This window comes from Mirounga angustirostris, unplaced genomic scaffold (genome assembly GCF_029215605.1).
Source record: "Mirounga angustirostris isolate CCGP_5_RB_7025 unplaced genomic scaffold, mMirAng1.0.hap1 SCAF_4, whole genome shotgun sequence".
Classification (NCBI taxonomy): Eukaryota; Metazoa; Chordata; class Mammalia; order Carnivora; family Phocidae; genus Mirounga; species Mirounga angustirostris.
Window position 1 is genome coordinate 104258377 of NW_026991712.1, and position 15849 is coordinate 104274225.

Sequence of the window (15849 nt, forward strand, 5' to 3'; positions counted from 1 at the left end):
ATGTTTTGAGGGAGTCAAAATTATACATGGATTTTCAACTGTGTGGGAGGTCAGCCACCCTCACTCCCATGTTGTTCAAGGGTCAACTCTATATCCAGTTGATTGGTAGTCTATTCAGTTCAACTGTATCTTTTTTAATATTCGGCAGCTGGATCTGTCCATTTCTAGTGAAAGGATGTTAAAGTTTCCAACTACAATATTGGATTCATCTATTTCTTCTTTCAATTGTGTCAGGTTTGCCTCACATATTTTGATGTTCTGTTATTAGGCACATACACATTAAGGACCATCATCTCTTCTTGACAATTGATCCCTTTATTCATATATATATATATCTTTTTACCTCTGATAACTTTCCTTGCTCTGAAGTCTACTCTGTCTGAAATTAATAGACATATTCTTGTTTTCTTTTGACTAGTCATGGCCATGGTATATCTTTTTCCATCCCTTAACTTTTAATCTATATTTGTATTTTTAGTCAAAGTAGGTTTCTGGTAGAGAACATATAGTTGGCATTGTTTTTTGATCCTCTCAGACAATCTGTCTTTTAATAGGTATATTTGGACCATTGATATTTAAAATGATTATAGATATAATTGAATTTATAACCACCATATTTGGCACTGTTTTCTGTTTGTTGACCTTATTTTTTGTTCATCTTTTGTCTTTTACAATTCTGCATTTTTTTTGTTTAAATTGGGCATTTTATATAATTACATTTCACTCTTTGCCTATTAATTATACTTCTTTTTGAACTTATTTTAGTTGTTGCCCTGGTGTTGGCAATATACATTTTTTAGAAATTTGATTATTTATTTTAGTAATCTCTACACCCAACATGGGGTTTAAACTCACAACCCCAAGATCAATATCCTTGGATATTTTGTTCTTTTTTTTCCCCCAATTTCTTTTCTGTTTGTTTTTCATTTTTGGAAGTTTCTATTGTCATGTCCTGAAGCTCAGAGATTCTTTCCTCAGACATGTGCAGTCATTCTACTAATAAGCCCATCGAAGACATTCTTCATTTTCAATCTCTAGCATTTCTTTTTGATTCATACTTAGAAATTCTATCTTTCAGCTTACATTATCTATCTGTTCTTGCATATTGTCTGTTTTTTTCCATAATTTCTTTAGAATATTAGTAGTAGTTCTTAAAAATTGCTAGCTGGACAATTCCAAAATCTTGTCATATCTGATTGTGGTTCTGATGTTTGTTCTGTCTCTTCAAACTGTGATTTTAGCCTTTTGGTATGCCTTTTAACCTTTTGTTGAAAAATGGACATTATGTATTGGATAAAATAAATTTGGTAAAGACTTCAGTAATATATTGGTAAAGTGCAAGGGGAGGGGAAGCATTCTATAGTTCTACGATTAGATCTTAGTCTTTTAGTGAAACTGTATTCCTGGATTGTGAAGTTTACCAGTGCTGTTCAGTTATTTTTCCCCACTAGGTGGAGCAGGATGTCTATCTATGGCTGTAGATGTGTATTTCCCTTTTGCCACATGGAAGGGGGCTAGAGTTGTGTACTTCTTTTTCTCTAATTCTGTATGGATCTTCTTTAATTCAGAAAGAAAAAAATCAAGCTATCACTATATTTAAAAATTATCACTATTTGCTTTCAATCTAGGTTCTAAACAGAAAGCTATATTCACTAATTATTTCTTTAAATTTTATTCTTATTTTATATATATTTAGAAGATCTTTCATACAATACAAACTTTAGGAACAGAAAAATGGATGTGAGTGAACCCAGATCATAAACTCATTTCCATTGTTTCATTTGGAGAATGAAAGATGAAGGCAAAGTTATCATTCAGCAACTAAAAAGAGCAGAAATAGTTAAATGAAAAAGGTGATGATGATGTTGAAGTTTTTGCCTTTTTTAAAGATTTTATTTATTTATTTGAGAGGGAGAGAGAGAGCGAGAGCTGCAGAGCATGAGCAGGGTAAGGGGCAGAAGGAGAGGGAGAAGCAGATTCCTTGCTGAGCAGGGAACCCAACATGGGGCTCAATCCCAGGACCCAGAGATCATGACCCGAGCCACCCAGATGCCCCAAGTTTTTGCTTTCTTAACCACATTCACTGTACTTAACAGTACTGACTCTGGAGCCAGATAGCCCTGGTTTAAGTTTTGGGTTTGGAACTTAACCACATTGGACATCATGGACAACATACCCAACCTCTCTGTGTCTTTCTCCTCATCTGTAAAATGGGATACCTGGGGCACTCCTTTCATAAAGTCATTGGAGGATTAAGTGAGTTAACATGTATAAAACATTTATATCTGTGTCTTGTAATACTTAGTGTTTTATGAGTGAAAAATAAACTTCTGTTGATTATTTCTGAAATTAGGTGAAAACAGCAGATACATAGCTAGCATAGCAGCTACATCTGGCTTTGTTGTTTTTTTTTTTTTTTCAAATATTTTATTATTAATCAGAGAGAGAGAGAGAGAACATAAGCAGGGGGAGCAGCAGAGGGAGAGGGAGAAGCAGGCTCTCTGCTGAGCAGGGAGCCCGATGCGGGGCTCAATCCCAGGACCCTGGGATCATGACCTGAGCAAAGGCAGACGCTTAATGACTGAGCCACCCGGGCGTCCCTACATCTGGCTTCGTAAAGAACTTCAGCTTATAGTGTATTATTTTAAAGAAGACTTCAAACACTGAAAGAAAAAATGAAATGTCATCCTGGAATGGAATTATATTTCTTACTCTGTCAAAATAGCACAGAGTCAGCAAAACAGAAAAACAACAAAGCTTTGAATGTACCACGGTGGTTTAGTTTTGTTCTTGTTCTGTGAATCCTCAGTTAACATGTATATTTGGGAATGTAACTGTGGCTCTTCTTTTAATTGTTGAGAGCATTGTCTGGAATCTGTTTTGTAATTAATTGTGCAATGTAGTAAGACATCAAAATTATTTATTTTCTAAATTTCAGGAATTATGTACAATTTTAAGAGAAGTAACAAATGTGGATACCAAACATGAGGTACAAATTTGATAGGGTTGATATTCAAACTCAGTCCAAGTAAAACTTGATTGTAACAAACACAAATTCAATGCAAACTAGAGCAAAAAAATCCCAAGGCACACACTAAACACCCATATACTATTAGGATTCAGCAACAACACTGCTTTAAAAATGCACTGTATTCATGGACATGTTGAATTTCTCTAATATATAGAAAACTAAATATATGTGCAGTAATTTCTAAAAAGGGATCTTATGGCTCTCGTGAAGAAATAGTCCAATGAATTTAAATGACAGTATCTTGTACTAGCAGTTTTATAAAACAAATTTTTGTTACTTGTACAAGTTTAAAAGTTGTCAGATTTTATTTAGACTTGGTGTTATTATTTACAGAGCTGTGATGACAAATAAGATATTCACCTTTTGATTTTTCTGCTTTTAGGAGATATTTAAGTCTAACACTGACCACATATACTGGTAGATCAAAGTCTAACATTGGGTTAATCCTTTTTTTTTGAGAGTTATCCATAGCCAAGTCTGAAAGGAACATCTGTTTTTGGCTGTTTGATGTGTAATTACATTCTTTCTTGCTGCACTTTGAGTTGGTATGACAAGTGTGGTGACGGTCAACACACAAAAATGTGCCACATTATTTATGACCAAGCTTCAGTGATGCTGCAGGAAGTTTTGGCAGTCTTCTCTAGACATCACTGTACTTTATTATACAACAGCCTCGTGGTAAACTGTTGCCATTCAAACAGTGATCTGCACCATTGTAGTGTGATAGGCAGATAACAGGCTATATTTGGGGACTTATTGATAGTTTAGTATAATTTATATTTTGCAGGATCTGTAGTTGAAACTTTTAAGAAACTAAATATAGCATTCATTCGAGGTGGATTTAGATTTCAGAGCTCTATAGAAATCCGAAGTACCAGTTATACAGGATATAGCTTGTCCTCTAAAAGGAACATTGCCATTTTAGTTCAGTTTTTTACTTCTTGATTAGTGCATCACTGGATTATCCACTGCCAACAGTGCACGATACAATGTCACATTTTATTTTGTCCCTCTTAAAAATGTTATCTCTGTACCGTGGTGAAAGGTGATACTTGTCTTCCTTATTATTTTTCCCTTTTAAGTTTTATTATTAGTCTGCTGCATTTTATTAACAAAGAATAAGCCATTTTAAATTGTGTTCTTGCCATATCTCTGTTATCATGTTGTCTTATAATTATCCATTAATGTATAGCTTTCTCATTAGACTATAAATTCCTTGAAAGCAGGATTTATAGTCTATTAATTTAGATATTGCAGCAGGACCAAGCACAAAGTTTGACACTGTTTATAGCCACTGAAGGTTAGTAAATACATGAATGAGTGCTGGCCCTGGTGGCGGTGAAGACTTGAAGTGTCTGGGAGGAAAAGGGGCAAGGATAGCTGTAGGCTAGCAAATGCCATTTGAAAGTTAGGTGTTTGTTAAGTAGTTGACTATTCCCTGTTGAAGCAGAATAAACATTATTTGCCAAACATTGTGCCTAAATAATCGATATAGAGACATAAATAAATAGTTGTAATAAGACATGATTAAGTCCATAATAAACATATAGAAATGTTCAAGTGAGAGAATAACAACTGTATTCAAAATGTTGAAAAATAAAGAGATATTTAAAGATGAGGGCACATGAGCAAAAGATGAAAGTCTGGAATGAGCACAGCAGATCTAAGAAATGTGATTTGGTTTGGGGGCATTTGGGACATGACCTGGTTGAATGTGTTAGGGCCTGTTTGTGGGCAACCTTTTACACCATGCTGAGGGGTTGAACTTTAAACCATAGGTCATGAGATATCTCTTTAAGTGGAGGAATTCAGATTTGTTTTTTAAAAACTCGTGTGTGTGTGGCAGCGAGCTGTGAAGGAGTCAGTGTAGAATCAGAACGTGGTAGAGAGAAAAAAACCAAACCTTGGTATGTTGAGACATTAGTTCGAATGAAAGGTATTAGGGTAAACACAAGGCCGTGACAGAAGAAACAGAAAGAAGGGTCTTGCTTCAGGTTGTTAATGTGCGGTAGAACTGATAGGACTTGGGGACTGATGGGTTATGTGGAGTTAAGAGGGAGAGGAACTTAATACTTTAAGCTTTACATAGATAGTAACATGAGCTGTTTGGAATCTTAGCTAAGTTTAAAAGTCTTTAATTTTCTTTTTTTGTGATTTATGAATTATGTGCTTTAAACAAAACTTTCAATTGGCTAAATGGCCATATTTATGGGTTATCCTATGGACAAAATGATCTTATCTCACCATATTTCTATATTTCTCGAGCTTTAGAGTAAACACACAGTTAATGTAAAATTATTATTCACTCAAAGGAATATAAGAATGTGATAGACTATTAAATTATGTTAAGTAAGTTTTTTTAGAAATGAGATCTTTTTAAGGCATAACCTAGTTCATTTCTGTTTACAATATGACTTAGTTCTTAGAAGAGTGGCAAGTATACAGTAAGTGTCAGCAAAGTATTATCTAGTCTTATAAATATTAGTGTTACCTGTTCCTTGGATAATTACAAGAGCCTTTTAATTGATCTCCCTGCTTTTGTCCTGCCCATCTGTTAGTCTGTTCTTTAAACCTTAAACACAGGGACGCCTGGGTGGCTCAGTCAGTTAAGTGTCTGCCTTCAGCCCAGGGCCCTGGGATCAAGTCCCACATTGGGCTCCTTGCTCAGCAGGGAGCCTGCATTCTCCCTTTGCCTGCCACTCCCCCTGCTCTCTCTGACAAATAAAATAAAATCTTAAAATCTTAAAAAAAAATAAATAAGCACAGAAGAGCAAACCTATTTCTGTCAGATAGCACCTGGTTAAAATAATGGATGAGTGAATGAGGAATGTCACCTTTTTGTTTATAATCATCCGGTGGCTTTTTATATCATTTATAGTACAAGTTGAAGTTCTTTCAGTATTCTATAGGCTCGTATGAGATCCAACCCCACCGTCTGCTCTTTTTCTCTGACCTCATCAATGGTTCCTCTCCCCCTTGCTCTCTTTGGTCATCAAGGCATCCTTTCTTTAACACATCAAGCCTGCTCCAGCCTTGGGTCTTGGACATGCATTAGTCTTCCTACCTGGAAGGCTGTCCCCTGCAGATCTGCGTCTTTTATTTCTTCAGTTCCTCACATGTCTCTGTCTCAATATCTCTTTATCAGTGAAACCTTTCATGATCACACTTTGTAATATAGCATCCTATCTTCTGACACATCTCCCTGATCCTTCTTTATACTCTTTATGGCACTTAATCACTTTCTGATGTACTATGTTTTGTTTATTTTCTCTTCTCCTCTGGAACATAAGCTCCAAAAGGGCAGGGGCTCTGCGCTGTATCCACAGGGTCTAGAGTAATACTGAAACTTAATATTTTTTTTAATGAATGAAATAAATATACTTTCTAGCATGTATTAATTCAAGGAATATAGATCATCTATATCAAACAAAGAAGCAGGAGGCAAGGTCTGTTACATTTTTTTCTAACCATTTTATTTTTTTATTCATTATTTTGTGTTGAATAGAGCTACATTGGTAGTTAACGTTTAGTAAGAAACCTTGTTAGAAAGTTTAAGATAAATATGCACTTTTTATTTTAGTGCTTCAATCAATTTTAGGCATTTTCTATATTACTAGGTAATTAGCTAGTACATTCAAATAGTACTACATTTGAATAAGATAAGAACACTATTCATTTTCTTAAAAACTGATTTCTTAAGCCGATTTTGGGACGCCGAGAAATGTAAAGTCTCATGTAGGTAGCAGTTCTGTCTATGATTATGTGGTTTCCCTCATTCTTTCCTTTGAATTATAGCTCAGATTCGATCTCTGATTCGTTTTTCAATTACACTAAAATTCTAAGCATTTTGGCAGCTTTCCTTTTCCACACAAAATAGTTGAGAAAGAATCATTAACTGTATGGCATGTTTGAAAAAAACTATGATGAGAGTTAATGCTTTGGCAGATTCAGAAGTCTGAGTAGACCAGAAGCTTAGTTTTTCAATTAATCTTCTGATAAAGGTAGTTACTTATTGAGAATTCTATGCTATTTTTAAGATTAAATGTCAGTTTTGTTCCTGGATATACAATCAAAAACCTCTACAAAGACAGCTCATACTTTACAATAAAGCTCTAATATCAAATGTGAACAGAAGTTTTAGTGTCCAGGGTGTATCTTATGAAAACATTGTTTAATTTTGTTAAGCTATTGCTTTTACAGTGGCACTGCTTAGCTAAATGTATTTTTCTTTTTCTTCTATTATGTTTTTTTCCTGATGGGTTTTTCTTATAGAATAGTGACTTTAAGAGTCCTGAAACTCAACTTTTTTTGGAATTTATTATTGAAACAATTACAAATGGATCCTTCAGCAACATTTCTTAGATTTTATAGTGTCGATAGACACGTTGTCTAGAAGTTTGCCATTCAAAGGTGTGTTCTCCTTTAATTGCCTTCAAATACTATAATAATTATACCTTATATTTGTGAACATGTTACATTTTAAAAACTGTTTAAGTACATATTATTTTTTAAAGAATCTCTGGGAAATACAGGACAAATAATGGTATTCTCAATTTACAGGTGTTGAACTCAAGTCTTGTAATGATGAACAAATTAATATCCCAGAGATCCATTTATTGAACAAACTATTGTGTATCCAGGATATATAGGCTTATTCCAGGAAATATGAAAATCTTAGAGAATAAAACAGACGAGTTCTTGCTCTTATGAAGTTTATGATCCAATGGCTTTAATTGAACAATATAGATTGGCTGATTAAGTAGAGGAGCCTAGACTATAAACTGCACCTTTTGTCTTGATTGTTTGAATCCTTAAACTTAGTACATACGAAAAGGGAAGATGCCAATTACTGTTTTAAGGTCCTTAAGTATATGGTCCTTCTCTAACTTCTCACATTCCCTGTGAGTCCTCACTGTGTTCCAGCAAAAAACAATTTCTACTGAGGTGTGAACAAGAAGGCTGGGGAACCTGGTGATGAGCATTATTTCCCTAGGGCTAATTAGGCAAGGGCAGAAACAGTGGTACAGAGTTCACTGAAAGCTGGGGCCATAGTAGTGGTAAGGGGGCCGGACGGCTGTGATAATCCTGGGAAGTGTGAGGAAAATGACCTGACCTCCTTCTCTTCCCACCTTCCGAACTCTTGGTAGTAACTTCCCATTGTCTGAATTGGAACCTGCAAGAGAGTCTGATAATGTGGGCTCTAAGGGTCAGATTTTGGGGGCACAGTGTAGGAAAGAGAAGTGTAAGTAATTAGGATTTGGGGGGCCAACAGAGAATATCGAGCACTTCTATATTTAAGAGAAAAACTGGATACTTTATCATTAATTGTGTCATTTATGCCAAGCCTTTCTGGATCATTCCTCTAATTTCCCCATATGGAAGTTGTCCCACTCTCCCCACCCCCTAGCTGCCCAATTTCTTTCTTCCTCGTAAGTGGAGTATAGTAGGTACTAAAGAAATATGTTTCTTATATGTGATGTTTTGTGTATTATTAATCTTCTTTACCAAACTATAAGCTATCTGAGAATAGACTCCGAGTCTGTTTTCCCTCTTTATTCCTCTTCCTTTTATCCAGAGAACTAGCATATTACTTTGCTTTAATATTTGCTGACTGCATAGATGAATGATTGGTAAACAGCCAAGAAAAAAGATTCTCAAAGTTATCTGGCTGTTAAATTCCTGTGTCAGTTACAATGAAAAGTTGTAGGAGAAAAGCAATTATTATCTGGCTAATAATGTATCTGTGACTATTAACAAAAATTATCACATATACTAATATATAAAAGAGAAAAATATTTTGTCTTGGGGAAAAAAAAATGTAACTTGTCCTAAAATTATGAGGTATACAGTACCTCCTAAAATTAGGAATGTTGCATAGCAGGTTTGCTTTTGCACTCAAGAAAAATATAGTTCTTTCCACATACTCCCATTTCAATAGGGAATTCTGTCTTTCAGCTTTGTGCACATGCCCCCTGTTTTTCACTGTTCAATAAATATATGTACATATTGGCTATATTCTGTCATGAGCTAAGAAGTTTTCACACTGACATGGAAAAAATCTTTTCTTTTTTCCAAAATTAAAAAAGAGTAAAATGTATGTTAATTGTTTTATGTATTTATATGCATAATTTTAAAATCCTCTTAGGCTTATATATCTTATAAAATGGCCAGTTTTGATTTCATAAAACTTCAGTGCACTAAAGGAAATGTATCATTCATTGTTACATGGTAGAGGAGTGGAACACAGTAAACATAAGGAAATATTTTTTAAAGTTCTTTTATTTCTGGACAGTACCACTGTATATAGAACGAAAATAATGAATGTGTAGAGAGGCTACAACCAGTGATTTTGCTTCATCCACTGAGAGATATTTTCTCTAGCCTTAAAAATAGGCAATAAAAAAAGGAGATGCTAAATTGATATGTAAAAAAAAATCATTTCCAAATATCAGACTTATTTGCTTAGAGGAGTGGATGTGCCAGTTCAACTGTTAAACTCTTTATGGAACGATGAAAATGGTCTATCATTTTTTTCATATTCAAGAGGTGATAATTACTTTAAAAATAAGTCCAAAATTTATTGCCAAGTCAAAAGCTATGAGATATAAAGTAAACGTCAAATTCTGCTGTTAACTTTGTGAGACAGGCAATGAAAATCATACCTACATGCAAAGGCCATATTTGACCTTTATGCTGACATTAGTTACAGGAACTTGTCTTTTAAGTCTGTGTTAAAATACAAGTTAAAAATATTAAATGATGCTGCTGTTTTTTTTTATACAGATGATTTTTTCTTAAATTATTTTTAAAAATAAGTCTCAAGATGATTTCCATTTTATTTTAAAATCCTCTTTTTAGATTTTTAAATATTATTTTCAATTATATTTTTAAGAAAATAGATCTTTGTATAAAGTATCAGATAAATTTATTTTGGGAGAGGAATTAAGTTGTGAAACACAAACGTAAACTACAAAAGATATATAATTTTGATGTAAATACAAATATACATACATAATTCTGTTGAGAATACATTTTCTGTTCTTTTTTTCCATTGTTGACATGAAGTTGAACTCGAATATAATTTCATTAATGTGGCGCTAGAGATACAAGGAATTGTTTTTTTATTGAGGTATAATTGACATATAATATTGTATTAGTTTCAGTATGCAACAGTGTTTGATATTTATATACATTATGAAATCATTCCTACAATAAGCCTAGTTACCGTTTGTCACCATACATAGGTTTTTACAATATTATTTACTGTATTCTTTATGCTGTACATTACACCCCCATGCCTATTTATTTTATAAGTGGAAGATTGTGCCTCTTAATCCCCTTCTATTTCGTCAATTGCCTTTCTCCCTCCACCCATAGGCAAACATCAATTTGTTCTCTGTATCTGTAAGTCTGCTTCTGTTTTGTTGTGTTTGTTCATTTGATTTGCTTTTTATATTCCACATGCAAATAAATCATAAGGTATTTTTGTTTCTCTGCCTGATTTGTTTCACTTAGCCCAGTATACTCTAGGTCTATCCATGTTGTTGCCAATGGCAAGATTTCATTCTTTTTTATGGCTGAGTAATATTCCATCACACACACATGCACACACACACACCATATCTTCTTTGTATATATTAGTGTTTTTATTTTCTTTGGATAAATAACAAGTGATATTGCAAGATCATATGATAGTTCTAGTTTTAATTTTTTAAGGAACTTCCCTGGTGTTTTTCCTAGTGGTTACACCAATTTGCATTCCCACCAACAGTGCATGAGGGTTCTCTTTTCTCCATACCTTCACTAATACTTGTTATTTCTTGTTTTTTGTTTTGTTTTGTTTTTGGATACTTTTAAAGCCATTCTGACTGGTATGAGCTAACATCTCACTATGGATTTGATTTGCATTTCCCTAGTGATGAGTGATGATGAACATCTTTCATGTATCTGTTGACCATCTGGGTGGCTTCTTTGGAAAAATGTCTATTCCTCTCCTCATTTTTAATCAGATTGTTTATTTGTTGATATTCAGTTGTATGAGTTCTTTATATATTTTGGATGTTAATCTCTATCAGATACATCATTTGCAAATATTTGCTTCTATTCAGTAACTTGTTTTTTGTTTTGTTGTTTTCCTTCACTGTGCAAAAGCTTTTTAGTTTGATGTAGTCCCATTTGTTTTTTTCCTTTTGTTCTCCTTGCCGGAGGAGACAGATTCCCCCCAAAATATTGCTAAGACCAGTGTCAGAGAGTTTACTGCCTATTTTTTCTTCTAGTTTTGTGGTTTTAGGCCTTACATTTAAGTCTTTAATCCATTCTGGGTTCACTTTTATATACAGAGTAAGAAAGTGGCCCAGTTTCATTCTTCTGCATGTAGCAGTGAAGTTTTCCCAGCATTTATTGAAGAGACTGTCTTTTCCCCATTGTATATTCTTGCCTTCTCTGTCATAGATTAATTAACCGTATAAGCATGGGTTTATTTCAGGGCTCTCTATTCTGTTCCATTGATCTGTTCCATTTGGGGTCTTTTGTGGTTCCATAATGCCATTGATATTTTGATAGGAATTGCATTAAATCTGTAGATTACTTTTTTACTTTTTTACTTAATAATTAAAATGCTTTTTGATGTAGTCCGATAAATGGATACTTAAACTCAGTATGAACTCTAGCATAATTTAATTTGATGAATTTTCTTTAAACCTCTGATAAGTTTACTTAAAAACTTCTCCCTTTGAATTATTTCTTTATACTTGGACTATACTTTTTTATCATTCTCACTTTATATTATCTCCAATGGACTGAGGGATATTTACACATGGTGATACTGTTAGGTCTGATAATCTAGGATTACCCTGAGTTCTAGCTATTCACCACATTAAATCAGCCAATATTTCTACAGCATCCACTTATTACCAGTTCCTAGACATAGTCAGATACTACCCTAGTTATAAATAAGCAGAACTACTTTTTAAAAAGTGTTCTTTATTCTGTCATAAAGACAACACTAACAGGGTATACATAAAAGCAAACCAGTATTAACTCATTTTGTATTAGTATTCTAGGGCTGCCATAGCAAAATATCACAGACTATCTGAAACAACAGAACCTTATTTTTTTTTTGCAGTTCTGGATGCTAAAAGTCTGAGATCCAAATGTCAGCAGGATTGAGTCTTCTGAGGCCTCTCTCCTTAGCTTGTAGGTGACTCTCTTCTCCTTGTGTCTTCATGCAGTCTTTTTTTGGGTTGTGTCTGTGTCCTAATCTCCTTATAAAGAAACCAGTTGTATTGAATGGGGACCCACCATAATGACTTCATTTTACCTTCATTATCTCTTTATAGGTTCTATCTCCAAATAAGTTTACACTATGAGGTTAAGACTTAAAAATATTATATAAATCTGGTTTGGTTGGGGGACACACAATTGAGCCCAAAACACTAAGTCTGGGCAAGTTCATTTCATCCTTGATTAGGAATGAGAAAATGGGTATAAATTGCTACAGAAAGAAAAGTATGGACTGTCAGATAAAGGGAAATTTTCCCTGATTCTTACTGATTCCTATAGCTCGGTTTGGCTTCAGTGATAAACCTTACAATCTGCAGGTAGAGGGACATAATTCAAAAGTAAATGAAGGCAATTTTCTTAGAAGAAAAACTGAACTTATTCTGGAAACAATCATTAATTATCATTCCTTTTTATAGACTTAAGAGGTTCATCCCCAAATATTTCCTTTTATTAAATTTCTTAACTGAGTAAATGATTTTGCCATCCGGCTCTTGCTCACTCCAGAAACTATAAAGAATTGCTTTTCATTCCCCTCTAATGCACTTTTCTCCATCTTTCCTGCCATTCTCAACCCACCCCATTATCGGCACTGGGTCTCTGAACCTTGCAGATAATTTTCCCTAATATGTCAACTCTATGTCTCTTTTGTCCATTCATGCTTCGACTTAGTTTAATTTCTCAGCACTTAACTACATGGATTCCTAACAGATTCCCATGCTTCCAAACTGGCTGCTTCCAAATCATCCTCCCCTATGTTGTCAATGATTTCATTAAACTACAGCATCGATCAATTTGTTCCATTGTTCAAAATCCTTGAATGACACTCCATAACTTCTAAAATTCAGTTCACGCAAAGTTTTTCTTAAATTGTTCCTCCTTTCCCTCTTTCCACTCTCAACCCTCACTACTCATTATCATCACATAGGGCCTTCCTTCCAACTATGGGGTACTATGGTTACTTCTCTGACTTCGTCATGCGGTTTCAAACCTCCAAAGCTTTAGTTAAGATGCTTTTTCTATTTAGTACTATTTCTCTCTGCATCTTCATCATCAAGCTAACTCCTATTTGCTCATAACATATCATTAAGATTTTTCCAAGAAGCATTTCATAAAAACATTCATTCCCATTGGAATATCTCCTTGTTGCAAATTAATGGAGACAAGAATGTGCTATGGGAAATATGGAGTTTAGTTGATTTTATAACACAATTGCATCTGTGTGATTTACTTTAGTATTAGGGGAGATGAAATTTTTAATTTTAGAAATTTATGAAATTCAGTGAGATACATCATCAATAGATACTTGAAGTCTATTTTTCCTGATATTATCAAAAGTAAATTATTCTCTTAGAATACAAGCAACATCCACGTTTTAATATTAAAATTTTGAGTCTTCCAAGATTACAAGTGGAATTAAAAGCTTCATGGTGGGGCACCTGGGTGGCTCAGTTGGTTAAGTGTCTGCCTTCAGCTAAGGTCATGATCCCAGGGTCCTGGTGTCGAGCCCCCTGTCGGGTTCCCTGCTCAGCAGGGAGTCTGCTTCTCCCTCTCCCTCTCTCTCTCTCAAATAAATAAATCTTTAGAAAAATAAAAAAATAAAAAAATAAAAGCTTCATGGTATTATACAGATACTAGTTGCTAGATTGACATTCAAGAGAGATTATTTACAGATAAACTGCTTAGAAATGAACTCTTTATTTGAACAGTGATAGTTGAACATTGATCCAACCTCTCCATTTGCTGTTTTGGTTATAGCTGAATTTCCTTGCTATTGTGATTTTATTTTGTTCTAAACATATAATCCATTCACAGGTCACATTGAATTGAACATGACAGCTGATCAGAACCTGGTTTTCCATTGTGTATTCTCAGGAATCAGCTGCTGTGATGTTCAATTCAGTGGATACTTAGCCTGGGAACTGACTTCAACCAAACACTGGTTGGCTTCACATAGGATGAGGAGTTGAATTTGAAAATTCAGACACTTAACATTGACACATTGACATTTGACCTTAAAACATTAGACCAATCTCTTATACCACATTTTTAAATAAATCTGATTGCTTATACATGGGAAAAAAGCTAAATGTGTATTAACTTATATATTTCATAGAGCACGATGTAGTTTATTCATTGCACCAAAATTAGAAATAGCTAAGGCTTTATAGACACACACACACAAACACAAACAAAAATAGAAAACAAACCAACAAAAATTATTAGAATTTGTGCATGATATTTTAGTTGTAAAAGGAAGATATGCTATTACTTATTAACTGTCAGGATCTTTTTGCACTCTATGTGACATTTAGAAGAACCTCAACTTTAGAGATGGGTGCCATTTGGTTTTTTTACATTTGCTTTGCTTTTCACCTTACTCTCATCCTGTCTATATGCAAATACTATTGTAGAGACCTAGTTGACACAGCTGTAGATAGCAAGGTAATTGCATCAACTCTGAGTTTGGCTTTGTAGATCATTAGAGGAGGACGATGTCTTTTTCATGGTTTGTATGCTGCAGATGCCAATATTATATGGTAACTTCACCCTTTTCCAGCTGTGGAGATTTTTATGACTAGAAATATAATAGTATATTTAGTAATATACTAAATAGTAAATATAATGACTAGAAATATAATATTTACAGTTTATTCAACCTGTCAGGGTGCTTTTGTGTATCTATAGACTGTCTCACAACATGTCCTATGATTAACATAAAACTGTAAAACACCTTCTGGGGAAAATTATACTGTAGCTTTTTAACGGAATTTGTCAGTTTCTTTCCAGTAGTGTATTTTATGGCTAAATACTGAACACCTGAAATAAGAATTTATAGTAGAAAGATTGTCAGGATTCCATTTAATGACGTCAAGCAAGAACTTAGAAAACCAGAATTCTTCTCAAAAATATACTATTTAAAAAATACCGTAAGCTTATAAGATAGGCAACTTTTTTTTTTCTGTTTCAGCAACAGCTTCACTTGGTTCATTATATTTCTTATACTTAAATATGGAATTCTGGAGTTCTGGAGAGGACCTTAGATACGATCTCTACATGTACTCATTTTACAAATGATGAATGAGGTGACTTGCACAATTCCACATAGTTAATGGCAAGAAATGGGAGAAAATTCAAGAGTCAGGTTTTCTAACTGAAACTCTCAGTGATGCCAGCACTCAAGATGTACTCAGTGATGCCTCATTATTATTATTTTTTAACAGCAGAATGAAAAACTGTGTATTCAAAATTCTGTTTGTTACTTATTATTATTCATTTATTTAACTATATAATTATTTGTATATAATTCAGTTGTGGCTACTCAATGTTCCAAATTGATCAGCTAATGCTTAAGAAATGCTTTCAATAAATTTTAAGAACTTATATTAGTTTACTGTGAGCATATTTAAAATCAGTGGACATAAAAGAAATATTAGAGACTTTCCTATCTATTTACAAAAAAGAATCTTGAAAAAAATCTCGGAAACAATCTAATTTGATTGATTATATTGCCTTATGATGTGGAAATAAATAATTTT

General features: G+C 33.8%; 1 protein-coding gene across 3 annotated transcripts in view; it reads left to right on the forward strand.

Annotated features, from left to right (window-relative positions):
- The window catches only part of COL11A1 (collagen type XI alpha 1 chain), a 206340-nt gene that overhangs the window by 48351 nt on the left and 142140 nt on the right, over positions 1 to 15849 (forward strand). The gene's annotated exons all lie outside the window — the stretch shown is intronic.